The sequence below is a fragment of the Ahaetulla prasina genome, chromosome 4 (assembly GCF_028640845.1).
Source record: "Ahaetulla prasina isolate Xishuangbanna chromosome 4, ASM2864084v1, whole genome shotgun sequence".
Lineage (NCBI taxonomy): Eukaryota > Metazoa > Chordata > Lepidosauria > Squamata > Colubridae > Ahaetulla > Ahaetulla prasina.
In genome coordinates this window covers 99270597-99293244 of record NC_080542.1, presented here as the reverse complement: position 1 = coordinate 99293244, position 22648 = coordinate 99270597, and the positions used below count along the sequence as shown (strand labels likewise).

Genomic DNA, 22648 nt, shown 5'->3' with positions numbered 1-22648 from the left:
TCAGTTTAACTGCACTATTGCCACATTTAAATGGAGCATATTCCCATGTTAAGGGTCTAAAATGCAAATGAATTCAGACTGATTTTGCTGCTAAACATTCTGAGTTCATATTAGCTTTTCATTTATCATACCTTTTTATCCAAGTCTGGTATTTTAGAAAAGAGAGAAAAATGTGTATTGTTTTAACACTGAGTTCTGTACACAATGTACCTTAATGTACAGGTATATATTGTGCTATTGTTATGTCTAGTTTAATGAAAAGAAGGACTAGGGGATGACATGATAACAGAGTTTCAATATCTAAGGCGCAGTCACAAAGAGGGGGTCAATCTATTCTCCCAAGCAACTAAAGGCAGTACAAGAAGCCATAGGTGGAAACTAACCAAGGAGAGAAGCAACCTAGAACTAAGGAGAATTTTCCTGATTGTTAGCACAATTAATCAGTGGAACGGCTTGCTCTAGGCATTGTGGATGCTTCAACACTAAAAGTTTTTAAGAAGAGGTAGAACAACCACTCTGAAATAGTATAATATTTCATGCCTGAGGAGGGGGTTGAACTAGAAGAACTCTAAAGTCCCTTCCAACTCTGCTATTCTGTTATTCTATTTATTATGCATTTTTTTCAAATGCATGTTTTTTTTAATGCATCCATTTTTGATCTTGTGCCAAAAGAATACATTTCATTGTTTTATACTTTGCAGTTTCCCTATGTGAATTTCCAATACTTAATGATGGAGGCTCCTGGAACTGTCACCAATCCATGCTATATTTTTTCATTCTTGAGGGGTAGTATTCTGTCTGAAAATTGTGAAGAATTCTGTTACTTCTATGTTTTTTATTAATCAAACAAAGTATTATGATGTCAATTATAGAAGTATTCATGTAAAAGAGTCAATAAAAGTGAAGAATCTTTCAAGCCCTTCCATGCATGGATCTTTCTTTTGCAGGATCACCAACAGCTTAATGATCCATTACTGACTTCTTGTGCTTATATTGCTTGTGCTTATTTTCAGTTGTACAAGTCAGTTGCAAATTGTGTAGTCCAAGGGTATCAAACTCAAGGCCTATGGGCCGGATTCGGCCCATGGTGGTTATATCTGGCCCATGGGGCCATCCTGGAAACAGCGAAACAGCCTTCAGTGCCTCTGCCAGCAAAAACAGAGCTCAGGAGGGCCACAAGCAGCCCTTTCAAGCTCTGTTTTCACTGGCAGAAGGTTGCAGGAAGCCACTGCAGCTGAAAACGGAGCTTGGGAGCCCGTTTTTACTGGCAGAGCACTCAGGCCACCACAGGCACCCCTGATACAAGTGATATCAAGATGGCCACACCCATCCTAGCCGCACCCACCCCAGCCCCTTGAGGTCAAACACAACCCTGATGTGGCACTCAATGAAATCAAATTTGATACCCTTGATGTAGTCCCTAAAACAATCATCTCAAACAAGTCCCATAGTTGTTTCAAATGACAAGTTATCCACAGATAGACCTGTTCAGTGGGTCTTTTAAAACATTACGTTTTTAAAATATAAGAATCATCTTTTTCTATTTTTACAAAAACCACATCATTTCTGTAAAGCAGCACAGAAAAGGGTCAAGTGGTACTTGACATTCATCACATTCCCATGGAATGTGCTTATCTATATATTTATGCAATATTTTCCTTCCTCCATCCCACTTTCTGCATAAGGAATGCATTATGCTGCCTCAGGCTTTAGAATCACAGAGGATCATTTTAAAAAGTAATCTTCTATTTTTACCTCTCTCTTTTTGTTTTGTTCAAAAAAACTTTTAGAAACCCCCAAATTTAAAATGTGCTGCTTTATAATTACCAACATGCATTTACTCTAATAAGAAAGTGTGGTTGAAAGTGGATAAGCATATCTTTAACAACAGTCTGCCAGGAATCAGCAGAAATAATTACCATCAAGATTTAATTATGTCAGACAAGAGTATCTGTCCTGAATAACAGTATACACAGGGCAAAACTAACTCTGCTGCAGATTTCAGCCTGTCCCCTGTATGCTTCTGTTCAGCACTGTTTAAGTTATTCTACCCTAATAAAACCAGATTGTTAACCCTACCAAGTTCATCCAACCACTGAAAACAGCACTTAAAGCAAAACTGGAGAGACCCTTGAATCTCGATGCATATTCAAATACTTTCAAAAACCTATTCAACCAAGAACATTCTGCAGAAATGGAAGCCATGCACAGGGTGACAGCTAGCATGCCACACATAAAAGAGCATTATGTTTTTCAACTTCAATAATTGCTCTCTTACAATTAATTAAAACAGGATAAATGAGCTAACAAAGTGTGCTTAAGTCATGTGGCTGTACAGGCATCATATGTTATGGGACAAAACACTGCACATGATGGGGAAGTTGGTCCTATTGTTTGACACCTCCCTCCCCTGTCCAAAACCAGACCATGTCCTGGGGAAGAGTAGTGTCTTCTGCTACATTTGAGTTGCTGAATCTACAAAATGCTTCTGTGGATTATATTCTGTAGTTGGATTTGTTAGAATGGAGAACATAATATGTGCTATAGATGCCAAGAAATTGTCTGTGGCCATTTTGAGGGCTTTGAATCAGTTCCATTGAGGTAGTACACAGATTTAATAACCTATTGCTGTGTCCAGGCTACACACTGGTCCATAGAAGCCACTGCATTCTGATTGGCTGTTGCCATTCTGTCATGAACATATAAGGAGCTGTCAAAGTGCTGACAGCCGCTGCTCCTATTAGCCGAGCAGCCTTCGCTAGCCACAAAGCTAGCGAATGAGTTAACAAGCAATGTTAACCCAATAAACATTTTAGCCCTTACAAAACCTGTCTTGCCTCAGTCTGTTCATCCCTACCAGGAACATAACACCTATGACCTTTTATTTGGTATCCATCAAGAGATTAAAGAAGTGGAAATTTCATATCCCATTTGATGCTCAGAGCTGCTAACTTTCCATTTACTAATGCTTGGTGAACATATAGTCATCTTATGTTGATGTGTGCTTACAAACTTGCCACTTTTGGCAGCTACTAGCCAATAGTTGTGAAGGCAGTATAGGCAGTACAGTGCACTGTTTGGATCCAGACTATATGCTGGGGAAAAATACAATGCTAGCTGTATGTTATGGCTAATATATTTCCCCTGTGCTGAAACAAATCGTTCAGCATTATATCTGTAAATGTTTCATAGCTCTTCATGTTGGGCAATGCTGCCTAAAGGGATCCTGGTATTTTTCAATATTTTTAGCAGGGACAAAAACCCTTTACCATTACATCTGAATGAGTACTCTTGCTTTGTTACTCTCCTAATTTATGAAATGACTATTGAGGATTTGAAATTGAGAGTCAGCTTCAAATTCTTGGGTTTAAACTGATTAGCTGTGCCACATGCTTTTTGATATTTCTACCAGGCTACTGGAAAGTTACCACACTCTTTAATGTGAAATTAAAAGATTATTTTAAAAATTAAGGCATAAGACAGGCTTTGTAAAAGCTTCATTTCCTAAGAAGAAACAATCTTAAAAGCAGGGTAAATAAGTAAATCTGAAATTATTCCAAACCAGGGATTCAGGAAATATGATCTAGTGGCTACATGTGGCCCACCCTTTCAGCATGGAGAAGTTAAATGGACAAAATAGGTGTTTTAAGCATTATAGCTGATTTAAAAATTTATTTCAATCCTTGAAATTCTTGAATTCTTCCCCTTTGATGATGGGCCCACCCAGTTTTAGTGATTCACCATCATTATGCCCTAAGCCTAAATTTGGTATAAGTTGCTATGTCTTGGAAGATTCATACTGAATTAAATGAACTATCATATAAATAGCTTTAAAGTACGGGTACCATTTTAGACTGCAAAACCCCACACAATAACTTGTTTAAAAAAAATATAGAAAACTCTATATTCTCGTTACTAACTCATTCAGATATCTGGATCTCAAATATGGTAGCCCTAGGAAAACAGCTTCCCATAACAAAAATAACATTACAATTATCCTATATTACACCATTTTATGATTTCAGTCTTATAACTGCATATATGACATCATAAAAAATGTATACTGTGTAAATTGTGTGCAAATGATCAGCAAACAAAATATGATAATTAGTTCTAACTTCCATATTTTCCAGTAAAGGCTTCATCATGTTTGATGCATTTACCTCTCTATTGCACGCGGACTATAAGCATGTGAAATTGTCAAACATGCAGGTTTTGATTATCCCACTGAATGATGTTTTTAAGCAGAACAAATCAATAATCTGAGTAAATATTACACACTATTATTAAAAATTAGGGAAAAACAGAAGGAGAGAGAGAAAGAGGGAGAGAGAAGAGAGAATTGTGCTGAGTTAATTAAGGCTTCAAGAAATGCTTGCTTTTATTGGCAATTTTTTTTGTTGCAGGAAGAAAACTAAAAATTAAGAGGATAGTTGGCAGCAATATTGATATGCTAATGGATAAACATGCTAATTTAGAAAAAACTAATCAGCAAAGACATTACTAATGGAAATGTACTGGAAAATGGCTAATGCTGTATGCAAACCTGGCATGTACAAAATGAAGAACTCATTTTGTATTTATAATTGTGACTCAGGAGCAAAGCCTCTCTTCTAGGCTACAGTTGAGATTAAAGGACATCTCAACTGACCTGTCCCAATCCCACCAAATCAATTCAATCACTGTAGAATGTACAATTAAACAAACAAATAAATTTACTGCATTGCACGTTCTCCTTGGTATAGAAGAGATGTAACAGCTGGAATCCTTATCTTGTTTCATTCTAGTATCTGTAGCAGGAAAATTTAATAATGTATGTTATTGCAAAGCAATATAATCACAAGGATCAAGCAACTTGGTCAGCAATGAAGTTTGAATAACTGCTGAATGGAAACACTCTTTTTTTAAGATCAGTTTATTTATTTGTTTATCACATTTAAAAAGACTTATGAAGTATAAGCGGTTATTTCCTTGTATGGCAAAGAATCTGAATCTGGAATTTTTTTTATACCCCCAGGATAATATATGTCCAGCAATTTCATTTAAAAAATAATAATCTAACAACCAGAATTCTAAATTCAGCAGATAATTTACATCACCAGTGCAACTCCAAACATTGGTGTATCTTGTGATTCTTAAACAAAAGAGAACATGTTGGAAGAAAAAATCCTGAGTTTTTCTACAAGGAGAAAGCAGAAAGAAGAAAACAGACTAGTATTTCAAATCAGGAGCCCAGAATGTTAAATCTGAAGAAAGCACACAATAATTCTCAGATAATAATGGAACAATGGAAATTATCAAGACCCTAAAGCAGTTATTAACAAAAGAATAAAATGATTAGATGCATATTAGACAAGTAGTCATATTAGCTACAGTTAAATGTTAATATATTAAATGATTAATTATTTTTGTTCTTGCCCCACCCATTATGTTTTCACATGAACCCCTAGCATCCTTCTCAGGAACATTCATGTCACAGGATCAAAGGCAAGGGTCAAATGTTTCCCTCCAAAACTTTGGGTAAATCTGGTTTACAGTTAATATAATTAAACAGTTGATTAAAAATAACATGTACATACAGAAAGCTAATGAAACTAGCAGTGATAATGGGTTGGGAAAGAATTAGGTTGGGCATGAAACAGGAAAATAAGAAAAGGAGTAGGTAATATTAAATAAAGAGACAGGAAGGCAATATAAACTGTATAATCTACACAAGGACTTTAAATTCAGATATATGGGCTGCAATTTCTTCTTTTTCAAAGAAGAAAAGCAATACAACACACAGATTTTGAACATAGCTCTACATAATTGTAAGAATTATCAGTCATCTGACAAATCTAAGGGATTTGCTTTTCATAGAATAGTCGGAAATAATTTAAAAACTGAAAATAAGCTTTACAATTCCTATTTTTAGAGCTCAGGAACATTCATGTCACCAAATCTTGGGTTATATAATAGACATGATAGACCATGAAGGCTTGGAGCGTCATTGTGTGCTACTGCTGTAAGCAACGAACAAAGAGATCTAGCCAATCTAGATGAGAGGCTATTCAAAGGGTAAAAGTAGGAAAAATATAATTAAAGGGCTTGTAAATCAGTACTTTCATCTGCATACTTTTCATGAATATTTCCTGAGGGTTGGCTACACGGAGAAAAATCCTCTCTCATTCTCTGTATTAATAAAATAACAAGATGATTGTGGCTGCTAACATGTAAGAATACATGACAACAGAGTTTTACCATAAGATCTAATATCTGAGCTTAATTAGATATTTAAAACTTTTAGTAGAGACAAATATCTGTGGACTTCTTTTCTATAGTCTGTTCTTATATTGTTTAATTTACTTATCCTCTTCTTATATAGTTTCTTTAATTAGCTAGTTGCATTTTATGTAACATAGTTGCTAATTTTTAAAGAAAACATTTGAAAAGTGAAGCATTGGAAGCTTCACAGACATATTTGTTTTGTTAAGCTGCTAGCACTCAATCTGCCACTCGGAAGGGTTGTTCAATTACAAAATCTTCCAGATCCAAGTAGTTGTATTAAGTTACAATATATCAATGCACTTCAGTAAAGGCAATTAAATTGGTCAAGCTACTCTCTCAAGTAAAACATTAAACAACATGTTTCTGAGCAATAGATGGAATGATTCTATGCAAGACAAACAAAACTAGTATGGAGAAACGATAGAAAGCATCTTAGAAAGTTAAAGAGAATTGCTTATTCTGACGATGAGTATCTTTCCAATGCTTCAGGGCCACAGTTTTCTTAAATGTGTCTGGACATATCTGGGAACTTGCATAACTAAAGCAGTATTTCTCAGGCTCAGCAACTTTAAGATGTGTGGACTTCGACTCTGAGAATTCTATGCTACTTGAAAAATTCTGGGAGTTGATTTTAAACTTGTTGAGGCTGAGAAACACTGATCTAAAACATGCAACTTCTGTTGCCTAATCATGTCACTCTCTTTTTTAATGCTATTATTGATCATTTTGGATTTTGAACTTTATTGTATCCAATTATCATGTTTGTTTTATTATGTTGTACTTTAAGTTGTCTTTTAATTATATTTGCACATTTACACAAATGAAAAGTGGGATATATATTAAATAATAAATATGTTTATAAAAAGTGGACTGGAAAGGAAAAGATGCTTTCTTTGCAAAACAGGTCAATGGAAATTTCACAGTGGTAGAAGAAAATTTATCTTCCTAATCTATTTGATCAATGGATCACTACTAGCAGTTCCCAGAGCAAGGTTGTGATTTATGGATCCTTTACTACATCATCACCCAAACAGTTATAAATATACAGAAAGTCATTCTTATAGCTTTAAAGAGTTCACTTCACATGAAGACTAAGAAGAGAAAACATGAGCTTAGTATAAATCATGTACCAAGAGAGATTTGATACTCAGTTATAATATGGCTCTTAGGTTCCTCTGCATCTAATATATGATCCTCCTATTTAACACTTTGCAAGGTAGAACAAGTAGTTATATAAGTTAGAGCTGAGGTCTCTCTCTGACATCTTATGTGCTTACAATCATTGTCTGAAGATTTATGTTTGTAGACAACAATTCAGTATCAAGGGAAGATCCCCTCCCCCATTACATATAAGAGATCAACTAGAATTTTAAATCAATAAGCTTCTGATTCATCGGATTATAGAATTTTATTTAAACAATAAAACTCGAAGTAGTGCATTATTTTATTTTGATTGACTTGGACACTCTATTAGTGCTAAGGTAAGGAGGAATTAAGGTATTTTTTTTATTATTTTAGAAAGTAGGATATTGAAATATCTGATATCAGTTTCAGTGTAAGATCCCATTGCTCTTTTTAAAATACAAATCTTCTACAGATTAAAAAGGCATTGTGCTAGCTGCATGGCTTATCTTCCATCAGCAACACATTTATCCTGTGGTTTATATGTGGTCAAAAGTTCTGCAGCAGAAAAAATGTTTCTTTGGTTTGATTATATATTCTGGAGAGCAGATTGCCAGCCTATGACGAAAGTCAGAATGGTACCCAGGATTTGTGTAGACTGAGCCTTTCAATGCTTCCCGTTCACCTATGTTTACAGAGAAGCCAGAATAGTAACCTAGATCTACCACATCAAAGATAACTCTGCTTGCTTTCTCAGTCCTTTGAAGTTTCTATAGGGTTTGTTTTCTTCATACCAGAAGTTGGCAGTTCAAATAGATGCTTTACATTTGCAAATCTTCTGAGTCTGTGCTTTAACCTCTGTCTAGCTTAACATACCCAAGCATGACCTACATAAATCTTCATATGTATGACTCTATTTGCTATTGCTAAGACACCTGCAATATGATTCCGTTTATTCATCTGGTATTTTTCAACAAAAATCTTTTTGATTCTTTTTTTTAATTTGGTGGTCTCTCTCTCTCCCCCCATGAACACATTTTTGCTCTCTCTTTATATTTATAAGGAACTTATGCTGAAATTCACTTTTGCTCTATTATGTATAGTAAACTGTAAATTATTCTCTGAATATCTAAGGGAAAGTTTAGATATTTACTTCTGATATACATTTAGATATAGAAAAAAGGAAGATATATGGAATTAGATTTGAAACATATACATACATATGAGAGTGTGGTCTTGTGCAGTTCGCACAATTCCAAAACTGCTTTCCATATTTCTCTTTTTCACTATATATACATTATAGAATAACCTCTCTTTCCTTCTTTTTATCTCTGTAATTATTCTTTTTTCCACAGCCTCTTTTCTTCTTCTACCAAGCATCATTTTTCATATTTCCCATGGGATAATTTCATATGCTTTTATGTTATTTTATGACATAATATTTTTCACTCCACTGTGATCCGTTTCCACATAATCTTTTCTTAAATCCATTTTGCATTCATTGATTTGAAAGATTTTTATGCATTCACTCTAGTAGCACTCTTGTTTTTTTTCCCTTATTTTTTTTAATGCATTTTACCCAAGACCCACTTTTGATGCTATCAAAAATCATTTGTGTGGTATCCAGAAGTTCTCATCACCCTAGTATTCTTCATTAATTCTTTCACTATTTCAATATGAATATCAATTAAGACATGATGTTTAGATCAACTCTTTTGCTATGTTATTGACAGATAGATTTATGCCTAAACCATATATTTGAAACTAAACTAAGCAGATATTCACCAAGAACCATTCTCATTCATTATGCATTACTTCTGTGTTATCTTGTCTTATTTCCGCTTATTCATCCATGCCACCAACAGAATAAAAATTTCCCTGGATCACATTTATTCTTCTTGATATACAGTTTGTCCATTCCTGGTTCTTCAATTATCACCATTCATTTGGATAAAACTTGCAGCTATTGCCCAATGTAAGAATTCTTATTTTTACAGGTATCACCAATAAGTTAGATGGCAGCAATTGATACCTTGTGATGTGAGTTCATGTTTTCATTTTCAGTGTCATGCATGTATTAATTATTACACTCCACAAGATCAAAGATTATTTATTCATTAAATACTTTTTCTCTTAATTTCATTAACCTACATTTATTTTTTCCACTTTGGCTTTATTCATTAATTAATAGACTTCACCATATAATGCCTCTTACATTCCAAGTTAGAAATTGAAAAATGCCGTAATCATAAAAATTAATACTAACCTTTATTACATCATGGCTTTGTCTGTCCAAATAAAGAATAAAGGGAAAAATCACAACTGTAGTCATAACTATGCCATATGAAGCATTCTCTGCTAGTGGCAGGGATATAATACATTTTGAACAGTATATTGTCCGTGCAACCAAAACATACTTTTGCATTAAATGCTATTCTCTGTACTCTAAAATCTGTAATTTAAAGTTCTACCTCTCCAATTAATATACTGTTGCCTGCATCCAACTTATTAGGAGGTACTAGCACTTATCTGCCACACTAATAAACAAAAGCTTAGCCGGGAATTTAGATTTAGATTTAGATTTAGATTTATTGAATTTTTATACCGCCCTTCTCCCAAAGGACTCAGGGCGGTTCACAGCCAAAGTAAAAACAATAATTATATACATAATAAAACAATAGTTAAAAAACTTATTAGATACGGCCAAAATTAAAACCATTTAAAACCATAAAACCCCATAAAATTTATATCAAATATTAAAAACTATTAAAAATTTCTATGCCAGTCCTGCGCGAATAAACAGGTAAGTCTTCAACTCACGGCGGAAGGTCCGAAGGTCAGGCAGTTGACGAAGTCCTGGGGGAAGTTCATTCCAGAGGGTGGGAGACCCCACAGAGAAGGGCCTTCCCCTGGGGGCCACCAGCTGACATTGCTTGGTGGACAGCACCCTGAGGAGTCCCTCTCTGTGCGAGCGCACTATATTTAGAGACATATAGTCCTTTTCTCAATATATTTGGGTGGTATTAGTTGAAGAAGTGCATTCTAAAGGAAACATAATTGGATTTTTTTTTAATTTCTGTGTATTAACATAGGTGTGCATGTATTATACAGTATTATAATGAAAGGTTTTCTTCTTATTATTGTTTCTTGGTTACCTGTTTTGGGGAGTATTTCTGGTGTAGAAGGCAAGCCATTCATATCAATAGGATGCAGAAGCTAACTATCTTGCTACCATTTATTCTTTTCCTGTTAATTTCTGTCCTAAATAAGAAAATTTTCCATTAACAAAAGTAAACATATCCCTTTTTAATGGGAGTTATTAAGTAGAAGGGAATTCTTGCATCAGACATCATGAACCAAAATACCAAAGTAATGTTGCATAAACTTGTCTTGTAGAATCATTTTTAGCACCCAAATTATGTTATGGTTTAGGTTTTACTTAAATTAAAGTTCATTGGTCTAAGATTCTGGTAGGTAAACATGACACGTTTTCTCAGAAATAATCACACTGAATTCCATGAGTCATACTTGAAGTATGTTCAGTCTAGAGCCACACTGGGTGGTGGGTTAAAGTACAAAGCTATAAACATGTGACATGATCCAATTATGTCACATTCTGGTTGAGAGAGAAATTTCCTGAGGATCAGCTTTAGCATCAATCTGAAAACTCGAAAGGCTAAACCTCTGGCCCCAGTGACTGACAGATTGGATCCTGCAACATTATCCTTAGACACATATAGTTGCCTTCCTTCATAAGAAAATTAGGCACAAAGTCAGTGAATTCTCTATCAGCCTTTGGAAAAAGGTCTTTGGAAAAAATCACTTCTAAAATTTAAGTCAAGAAACCACATAGATTTGTCCAGGCAGTTGCCAGGAGTTAATGATAACATGAAAGTGCACACACGCACAGACACACAGATACACACACACACACACACACACACACACACACACATACACGTTATGAGAAACATTCTTCTTTCAAACCTGTCAGCCTCTGAAATACCATGAAATAGGAAAGGAAGAAATACTTCTTGTAGGTTTGTTCTATCTGTGGCATTAGAATAATCAAATGTATTCATGAAATTATTTTTAAAATGTATGTGCTGTCTTTGAGATATGTTCATCTTTTTCACAGGAAGTTTTTTCTTCAGTGTGAACTCATGTTAAATTACCATTTAATGTAAGAACAATCTAAGCAGCAACATACTTTCTGTCTTTAGTTACAGCTATATACATACAACAATAACAACAACAATAACAACAAAAACAACAAAGAGGATCAGTGAAGAAATGCATCACATCATCTACCCATACAGTTCAGAATGCATCCATCAGAACTTATTAGGTATGAATGAATAAATGAATAATTAACATATATTTTATGCAGTTATTTTTTAACATCTGTTTTTGGAGATAGACCTTTGAATGTCATATGGATATGTTTGCTATAGGCTGGCATATCCTGAATTTTAAGCTTCTGAAGCAAGCAAAGATTGAGAGTAAATGAAGAATTTGCAATCTTCCTGAACAAAATAAGAGAAAGCAGGTTTTTGAAAGCAGGTTAATGAAATGATGAAGGTTGATTCAGAGGGAGGCATTCATATAAGATGGTATGGTTCAGTGGTGGGTTGCCCCCGGTTCAGACTAGTTCTTGTGAACTGGTAGTAAAATCAGGGGGAAGCTCCACCCACCAACCCCAATGTCATCAGAAGCTTCTGTGCATGCCGCTGCAAACCGGTAGTAAAGGTAAGTAGAACCCACCCCTGGTATGGTTTTGGTCCCTTCTGATTATTATTGCTGAATCCTTTGCAATATTCAGATGTTGAATTGTGAAAGGAACATTACATTATCCATTAATTTAGATAGTATTGAAGAGGGAGATAGAACCAAAACATTTGCCTACTTAGAACTGCTAATTATGTATTTACTGTTCTAAGTCACCCAGTAAGCAGTCCTTGATGGAAAAAAAGATGGAGTACGTTCAGTTATCACATTCTTAGCCATGCTAAGGCAGCAATTATATTGCTTAAATTTTCGGGTCATAGCAGTATTGGTAACATCTGTTGAAATGAATAACCCAAAATATATGTAGAATTCAAAATATTGGAATAACTCTTTCATTGTATTTTAACTGATTCATTTCTCTGTTTTGAATGAATAGTATTAAAAAAACTGATCATTTCAAATATTTTGAGGGACTGTTCAGGTATAGAACAATTATTTCTATTTGAACACTTGCTTTAAGGCCCTGAAAGTCATAGTTATTGACATTAGAGCAATCCAGAATATTAAAACCATAATTTGCTATAAAGCTCATAATTATATATTTTCTTTTAAAATTAAATAAGTATATATTTAATAATATTCAACATTATTATATATTCAATAAGTCCTTATATTGCAGATCTAAAGGAAGCAAAGCCCTTTAACAGAAGGTAATATCTAAATCATCATTGAACAATCCCCATTGTCCTTAGTACTTTGTCTCCCTGTTGTACAAAAATATTGCCTTTTTCTTGACAATAATTATGTTGTATAATGACGACAGGGTGCCATAACTCAGGAAGTAGATGTCATTTAGATGCTACTTGTGTATCATACAGCTGCCACTGAACTGCACTTGTGCAAATATTTCTGTGTCAGGAATTATGGTTTGCCTGCAAAACACTTAAAATCTATATTTAGAAAAACAGTTCTCTTCTCGAGCGAAAAAGCACAAGCTACAATGGAGTGACCATATTGCAGAATGCATTTCATGTTGCAAAGCAATTCCTTGAGGGACCTCAAACGTCAGCTTTTGCTTCTTAATTTCTTAATTAGCAACATCATCTTTAACTTATATAGGTGTCTGAGGTATAGTGCCTCACTGCGTTGGAATAACTCTTAAAGCTTTCTTTGTTCATAGTAAGTTTAATAAGAATTTCTTCCCAAAAATGTACTCAGTATTTCATGAGCAATAAAGTTGGGATCAATCAATTATTCATTCGCCATCTGAAATTGCAATTTAACAACCTCTTCTCCTGAGATTGCCGGATAACCTAAGGTTGAATATAAGGTGAAAAGAGTAAGAAAAGAAAAGAAAAGATGGTGGATTTGTTAGGTTTCTAAAATATAAGATTTCATACTTTCAAGTACAAATGATATATTAATAATTATAATAAATAGTAATGCATCCAATGCATTAGTCCCTGCATTCTTGGCAAGGCTTTTCAGGAATGGCTTGTCATTGCCTGCTTCCTACGACTGGAAGAGAGTGTGACTGACTCAAGGCAAAGTCAGAACTCACAGCTTCTCAATTTATTTTATTTATTTATTTATTATTTATTTATTATTTACATTTCTATACTGCCCTAAATATAAATATAAATATATTTATATATTTACTAAATATATAAATATACTAGCTATTTCTAGCTCAGTGCCTTAACCATTACAATGAACTGACTTTCTGATATCTATTTTGTAGCGAATAAATGGGTTTTTATGTGTTATGTTTGTTTATATTCTTACATACCTATAAGCAATGCTTTCCCCACCCTGTAAAATGCCACAAAAGAAGGCAAGATCTCAGGAAGTGTAGAGAATGCAAAATGATAGATAATATAGTTTTGTCATTTGCAAAAGCAGCAAGCCCACACCATATCCTCCCCCCTCCCCATCATACACCTGTTAAGAACAATTAGGAAAAAGCAAAGAAACTACTCAGAAATTCCCCATGGAGAAATTTAGCAAAATGGTTCTGCAGTATATCAGATATGAAGGGAGGGACTTCTTGTTCACTAAGAATCTGATTTTGAAATTCACAGCTCTGGAAATTACCTTTGTAAAAGTTTGCTGGGAATCACTACAATAAATCATAACAGAGCAGGGGTATTTAACTTATTTTTATGAATTACCCAGTACTTTAGTGAAGTTGGAAAAAACTCATTTATAATATGCTTCATTTGCTGAGTGCATGAACGGGTCTTAGCATGGTCTTAAATGTAATTTACACACACCAAAAGGCTTCTTTAAACAACCAAAGTGGTATAGAGGGGCCTTAGTGTAAATGATAATCAGACCCAGAAGAGTTCATCACTCACAGCAATTAAAACCAAAAGAATGCAAAAAACCTTGGGCAATAATAATTAATTTCTGAGAAATATGGATCCTGAAAGCAGCTGCAAATACTCATGATAGTTGGGGGAAGGAGAGGAAAGAATTAACTATCTATTTAGTGCACACACACACATATGCACTCATTCACACATACACAAAGGGCGTAGATACTATGCAGAGTTAAACTAAAGATTACATTTGTTAACTCAAACATACTAAAAAAAAATCAAAGTGAATCTTTAAATATTTTGGATACAGCAAAATAGAGGAGCATCTAAGCTATATCTGTATACAAATACACAGAAATAAATGGAGAGGTGAAAATATCTTCAGTTTTTCGTTCAAAAGAATCATTATAAAACATAGAACAAAAAATAATCCTAAAACAAAATTTAAAAATCCAGGAGTGGACAACATTCCATATTTCAAGGGTTTTTTTTTCTCTTGCATAATAGTTACATGCATCAGACCTTTGCCATAATTACAGGTAGGCTCTCTCTGTAAAGTCCTCAGAGTTACGACGCGTCTTTTTTGCCTGACAACAGCCAGGCAATTGCTGATTGGTTAAGACGCGTAACCAAGAATAAGCGGGAAATTGGAGCCCTGCCATTGGTCAGCTCTCTCAGGCAGCTAGTATATCAGAGCTGTCAAGAGTCGCTGGGTTGTTGTTGTCGGATTCCTTGTTGTTAACACAGTTGTTAAATAAAGTTATTCTTGCCGTTCTTGCCTGAGCCTTTGTGGTCACGCTCTTGCCACAGATTTAATACTGGCGACGAAGGAAAAGAAAGACTAAAGCAACCTTACTGGACACCAAGGTACAGTTCTCACATTCTGATGGCTTCTCAGCCGTTTTTCGCTCCATTTGAGCCTAACGCTGAGACTTGGGAAGCTTTTCTCGACCATTTTGAGTGCTTCTTGCGAGTGAATGATTATGCGGATCTCTCCGCTGCTAGGAAGCGCGGCTACTTCCTCAGCCTCTGTGGAAGAGACATGTTTGCAACAGCCAGAGTTTTGGCCGCTCCCCTGCCGGTTTTTGATGTCCCGTGGGACACCCTGCTAGCCAAACTGCAGAGCCACTACTCCCCCACACCCTCTCGCATTGCCCGACGGCACGCTTTCCAGCGTAGGGTGCAACTGCCGGGGGAATCTGTGAATGTTTATATGGCTTCTTTGCAGACGGCCGCCTTGGACTGTGAATTCCATGACCTAGATGAGGTCCTCCTGGAGCAACTTGTCAGCGGCGTTGCCGACTTGCGATTGCAGCGTCGCCTGCTGGCGCGTGCAGATTTGCCTCTGGCTGCAGTGCTCGATGAGGCTCGGGCGGCTGAGATGGCGGAACAGTCCGCGGCAGAGATCCACAAGTTTCAATCAAACACCTCTGCCACTGAGAAGGGTCCGTCTGTCCACCATACCGCTCCGGACCCTTCTGATTCATCTGATGAGGATGGCGGGGTCTGCTGCCTCAGGGCCTCTCTGAAACGAGGGTGGCCTGTAGCCAAGCCACCCCGGTTCCCTTGGGTTGCGGAGGGAACCATACGAGGTCTGATTGCCGTTTCAAGACTGCCACCTGTCATCGTTGTGGGAGAAAGGGCCACCTCGCCCGTGTCTGTCGTGCCGCGGCACCGATATTTGACCATCCTGGGGAGTCATCTGCCCGGAAGAAGGCGATGGCAAAGACTTCTAGCCTCAAGGAAGATTGTTTTGCCGTGGGGCACGCCGCAGTGGCCCCTCACGGTAATAAGATTTACCTCACGGTAGATCTTGACGGCTCTGCCTGCAGGATGGAAGTGGACACGGGGTCTGCAAAGTCACTGATTTCCTGGTTCTCGGTCAAACGGCTCTTCCCGAAATTCTCTAAGTCCCGCCTATGGCCGTGCCCAATTACCCTCAAAGATTACCAAGGGCAAATTATTCCCATTTTGGGCTGCTGCAATTTCCATGTTCGTCATGGAAACTTCTCTGGGTCATTGCCTCTTGTCGTTGTAAAGGGCCGTCTGCCCACACTGCTCAGCCTAGACTTGTTTGATTCTCTCGGCCTGGGAGTCCTTGGGGTCCACTACGTAGTTCCAAGTGGCTGGGAGAGCATTATCCAGGAATTTGCTGATGTATTTAGTGATCAGCTGGGTAGATACTCAGGTTCCCCAGTTTCATTTAATTTGGACCCACAAATTGCGCCGATCCGTCTGAAGCCTAGGAGGGTGCCCCTCGCTTTGAAGCATAGGGTCGATGTTGAGTTGGATAAGCTTGTCTCCCAAGGGGTGATGAGCCTGTGGATCATTCACCCTGGGAGACCCCTATCGTTCTCTCCCTGAAGCAGGACGGTACGATACGAATTTGTGCCGATTACAAGGGCACTATTAATAAGGCACTGCAGGCCAACCCCTACCCTGTCCCAGTAGTGCAACATCTGCTCCACTCCTTGGGACGAGGCTCTATCTTTGCGAAGCTTGATTTGGCTCAAGCCTACCAGCAGTTGCTGTAGACGATGCCACGGCGATGGCCCAGACCATCGTGATGCACCGAGGGGCGTTCAAGTGCAATCTCCTCCAATTCGGTGTAAGTGTCGCCCCTGGGTTGTTCCAGTGTTTAATGGAGCGATTGCTCCATGGGTTGGAGGGCGTCGTCCCGTACTTCGATGATGTCCTTGTTTCTGCGGCCGGTCCGGCGGACCTGGCCAAGAAACTGAGGACCGTCTTGTCCCATTTTAGAAGTGCAGGGCTGAGACTCAAGATGCAGAAATGCCAAATTGGCGTGCCGCAGGTGGAGTTCCTAGGATTCCGTTTGGACTCTCAGAGAATCCACCCTTCACCCTCTAAAGTGGAAGCTATCCAAAGAGCTCCAACTTCCACTAATAAAATGGAGCTTCAGGCTTTTTTGGGGCTTCTAAATTTCTATGCGGTTTTTTTACCGCATAAGGCATCCCTAGCAGAACCTCTGCACCGATTGCTGTCTGATAGGGCGCCTTGGCATTGGGGGAAGGAGGAAGCTGCCTCTTTCGAGGCTGTCAAGGGCCTCCTCACCACTCAGGCAGTCCTGGTTCAGTATGATCCGTGCCTTCCTGTTACCCTGACCTGTGATGCCTCTCCTTTTGGCATCGGTGCAGTCCTGAGTCACATACTGCCTGGTGGGGCTGAGGCGCCAACTGCCTATTATTTCAGGACGCTATCAGCGCCCGAACAGAATTATAGTCAATTGGATAAAGAGGCCCTTGCAGCGGTTGCCGGAATCAAAAGATTCCACCACTACATTTATGGCCGTCATTTCTCATTAATAACGGACCATAAACCGCTCCTGGGCCTGTTGGCGGGGGACAGACAGTCCCCCCCAGATCCTGTCCCCTAGAATGTCACGTTGGGTTGAGTTTTTAGCGGCCTATAATTACACAATGACCTATCGGCCGGGCAAAGCGATCGGGCATGCAGATGCCTTAAGTCATTGCCCTTTACCAACCCCACTAGTTGATCCTGCTCCGGCAGCGTCGGTCCTTCTGATTGACGAGTGGCGGGCCCCAATATCCTCTTCGGATATTGCCCGCCACTCTGCATCAGATAGGATTGTGGCCCAGGTTTTGGACTGGGTGTGCAGAGGGTGGCCCCGGGACCCAGTGGCAGAAGAATTTATTCCCTTCCGGCGCAGACAGCAGGAGCTGTCAGTCCTGAAAGGCTGTCTGTTGTGGGGAAATAGGGTAGTGGTCCCACAAGATCTCAGAGGGGGGGTGCTTGATATGCTCCACGAGGCCCACCCGGGGATTGTCCGAATGAAATCCTTGGCCCGCAGCTATGTGTGGTGCCCAGGGGTGGATTTAGATATAGAACTTTGTGTCTCCAGGTGTTCGCGATGCCAGCAATCGAGGCCGGTTCCCCCGGCGGTCCCTGTCAGAGAGTGGGAGGTCCCCTGTTCGCCTTGGTCTCGAATCCATCTGGATTATGCGGGACCATTTTTAGGGCAGTCTTTCCTGGTGGTAGTGGACGCCTACTCCAAGGGTAGAGTTGGCACACATGTCCTCTACCACTGCGGAGGCCACCATAAAGGTGCTCGAACGATTGTTTGTGACCCACGGGTTACCGGATCTAGTGGTTACGGACAACGGCCCGCAGTTTGTATCGGCACCATTCCAGTTGTTTCTAACTAAGCATGGCATTCTCCACGCACCAACGGCGCCATTCCACCCGGCTGCGAATGGCCGGGCAGAACAGGCCATTAGATCGGCCAAGGACGCATTGGCCCAAATTGGGGCCACCAATTGGCATGACCGAATCTGCCAGTACCTAATGGCGCAACATTCAACTCCATGCCCAGACACCAATCTTAGCCCGGCAGAGTTATTGATGGGGCGGCGGCTATGGACAACGTTAGATAGGCTGCATCCCCACTATGATACAGGAAGGGCCCCTGATAATTCCAGTGCAACTAGGGCATTCCATACAGGGGACCCTGTTTTTGCCCGGAACTTTGGGTCGCTACCTAAGTGGGTGCCGGACAGCATTACTCAAATAACGGGCCCCTATTCCTATAGGGTCCAGCTGGCTGATGGAAGAGAATGGTGCCACCATATAAATTAGCTCCAATGGTGGCTGCCGGACAACCGGGACACATCTGATGGGCAAAACTACCTGGAAACTACAGAGCAGGATACTCCCGCTCTACCTTCCAGGCCACGGGTCCTGGAAGAAAACCACAACCTTGCCGTTCCAACTCCGGGAACCGGCCTTCCGGACCTGCAGGCCGGGGAGGGACTCCAACCCTCAAAACGCAGATCAATCTCGCCGGTTAACGTACCTGGGTCCCTTGAAGTTCCCGCGTCATCCAGGCCTGCCCCTAGGGTGGAGTTTCCATCTGCATTAAATCTGTCAGCAGTACCAGCCACTCCGTCAGCAGCATCAGCCACTCCTCCTCCTTTGGCGGCCGCCCCCGAACTGAGGAGATTTGGGCGGTGCCGACATCGGCCTGCGTATTTGGCCAATTTCGCATGCGCGATCCAGGAGGGGAAGGGTGTAAAGTCCTCGGAGTTACGACGCATCTTTTTCGCCTGACAACAGCCAGGCGATTGTTGATTGGTTAAGACGTAACCAATCTTGCGTAACCAAGAATAAGCGGGAAATTGGAGCCCTGCCATTGGTTCAGCTCTCTCAGGCAGCTAGTATATAAGAGCTGTCAAGAGTCGCCGGGTTGTTGTTGTCAGATTCCTTGTTGTTAACACAGTTCTTAAATAAAGTTATTCTTGCCGTTCTTGAACCTTTGTGGTCACGCTCTGTTAGGTTAGTCTCCCCTAACAAATAGCAATGGCAATAGCACTTAGACTTATATACTGCTTCACAGGAGCATTACAGTCTTGTTTCCAGGATTGTTAAGTAAATTGTGACCTCTTTGGTCAGATATTCAGAATAAATAGAAAAGCTTGTACATTGGTCTGTTTTAAATTCCAAGTTTATTTAACTATGGTCCAACTGAAGTTGTTATGTCAATTTTAATTTACTTTTATGATCTGGATATGCACTCTCATCATGGAATATTTTTGGATCAACAACCAGACATGTTTGCATTGTATGTTTTATTAACATGTCAAATAAACCTGGTATCATGATTTCTAATAAGAGGAACAAGAGTCTCAGACTTGGATGGCAAATGAAATCATATTTAGTTTGTTACTCATGAAAAGAACAGGTAAATATGATTAAACAACTGTGCACCTGTTTATGTTTCTTTGACACTAAATCATGGGGCATGTGAAGGCCAAAAACATGACATGCGGAGGCATAACGCGTGGAGGCGGAGATCAGCAGCAATGTGCTGTAGCGATCCCCACAGCCTAGAAAAGTCTAAAATGGAGTGTGTGGAGGCTGAAAACAGTCAAAGGGTGGGCTGGTGGGTGGGCGGGGCTTTGGCAACATTCATTGTATAAGATGCATAGACATTTCCACCCACTTTTTTTGGGTGGGGGTGAGTCCTATATTCTGAAAAATATGGGATAGATGATAGATAGATAGATAGATAGATAGATAGATAGATAGATAGATAGATAGATAGATAGATAGATAGATAGATAGATAGATGATAGATAGATAGATAGATAGGCATGTATGTATATTTATATGTATGTGTGTGTGTGTGTGTGTGTGTGTGTGTGTGTGTGTGTGTGTGTGTGTAAGAGAGAGGGAGAGAGGGAGAGAGAGAGGGAGAGAGAGAGAAAGTTATAGGGGAGAGGATTTTTGTGCTCTTTAGCTGAAACTTCAAGATTCATTGGCTAGTCTTATGCCTCATCACTGCAACAAATAAATTTGATTTCATTTTCAGTGATAAACCTCATAAATATATGTAAAGTCTAATAAAAAGGGAAAAAAGATGTTGCCATTATCATTAAAAGTAGATTTTAGAACCTTGACTGAACTGATTGGTTTTGACAGCCCATAGGATATTTATATTTTCACTGAACTTTCTGTACCAATTTTTACCACTAACCTATTTACTCTTTGTGGCATAGTTATATTTGACTCCCTTGATTGTTCATATGGGAAGAAGATTATGATGTTATATTTAATTTTCATTATTCCTGTGTGTATGTATAAAAAACTGTAGATGCTTGCCAAGATGTATTCTGCTCATATCACATTATTATAATTTACCCTTATCCTTAACTCAGTATTTATTAGTTTTTATTAGAACAAAGAAAATACCTTCCTTTCAATATTAAGATCATTTCTACAAAACTTGATTTTTTAAAAATGTAAACGACAGGAGATGAAGATTAACATAAAAGTAGATTATTTTTCATTTCTCAGTGGTAAGCCAAAGATATGGTCACATAATCAGTATCTTCTTTAAATAATGTTTTCACCACATTTCCTCAAGTGCAGAGAGGAGCAGATCAGAAAATAAACACATTTTGTTAAATGTCAGTCCATGCATTTTAGATTCGTCTTCTCCTAGAGAAGAGAGTCTGAGTTATAGGAATGAAGATGGAGAAAGATTCTAGATTCTATTATAGTATAAATGTTTATAAATACAGACAGTACATACATACATACATATATACATACATACATACACACATATATGTAGGTCTTTGGTTATTCGGGTTTTTTCCCGCGTAAAATTGGAAGTGTCTTGGCGACGTTTCGACGAAGTCTCATTCATCATCTTCAGGCTTCAGCTTTGTGCTTCTGGGAGCAATGTGTGATTGCAGCTGTTTCTTCCTTTTTAACTGCTAGTGGGAGTTTGAACTGATTGGGTGGGAGCTTGGCTGTGCTCTGATTGGATGAGAGGTTTTTTGTGCTCTGATTGGCTGGGGGTGTGTCCTGTTTGGGTGGGGGCTTGGTTGTGCTCAGATAAGAACATGGGGGGGGTGTCGCACAAGTGCGTGCCCACACCCATAATTCTATGTGCCCCATGCATGTGCATGCTCCCCCACTTTTGGCACATGTCCTTTCCAGGTTCCAGAGCCTCTCTAGGAGCCCGCGGAGGGTAAAAATGGCATTCCCCACCCCCCCAGAGGCCCTCCAGAGGCTGGAAACGGCTTGTTTGCTGACTTCCGGTCCCACTGGAAATTGGCAAATGGGCTGTTTCGGCCTCCAGAGTGTCTCCTGGGGGGAAGGCCATTTTCACTCTCCCCAAGCTCCTAGAGAGGCTCTGAAGCCTGGAGAGAGCAAAAAAATGGGCTTTCCTAACCCTCCCCAGGCCCTCCGGAGGCAGGAAACAGTTTGTTTACCTATTTCTGGGTGGCCCAAAAGGCCTGAAAATCTGCTGGCCAGTGCACATATGTGCGCTGGAGCTGAGCTCTTGTGTCCACCGATATGGCTCCATGTGCCACCACGTGTGCCACCATAGGTTCACCATCATGGCTCTAAATTATTTGAAGCAATTCTCAATTTTATACACACACACACAGACACAGACACACACACACACACACGGCTGCCTCTGGTCTTTCAGGTGCACTTCAAGGTGTTGGTTACCACCTTTAAAGTGCTCCATGGCTTAGGACCGGGTTACTTACGGGACCGCCTACTGCCACCGTTTGCCTCCCACCGACTGTGCGCTCTCATAGAGAGGGACTCCTCAGGGTACCGTCAGCCAAGCAATGTCGGCTGGCAGCCCCCAGGGGAAGGGCCTTCTCTGTGGGGGCTCCCACCCTCTGGAACAAACTTCCCCCAGGACTTCG

The 22648-nt window shown here is 39.3% G+C and overlaps 1 protein-coding gene across 1 annotated transcript in view; it reads left to right on the top strand.

Moving 5' to 3' along the window:
• Positions 1-22648, top strand: part of KCNH8 (potassium voltage-gated channel subfamily H member 8) — a 397775-nt gene that overhangs the window by 11304 nt on the left and 363823 nt on the right. The window contains exon 2 of the mRNA XM_058182729.1: positions 11613-11737. The gene's annotated coding sequence lies outside the window, so the exon portion shown is untranslated. The remainder of the gene's footprint in view (positions 1-11612; positions 11738-22648) is intronic.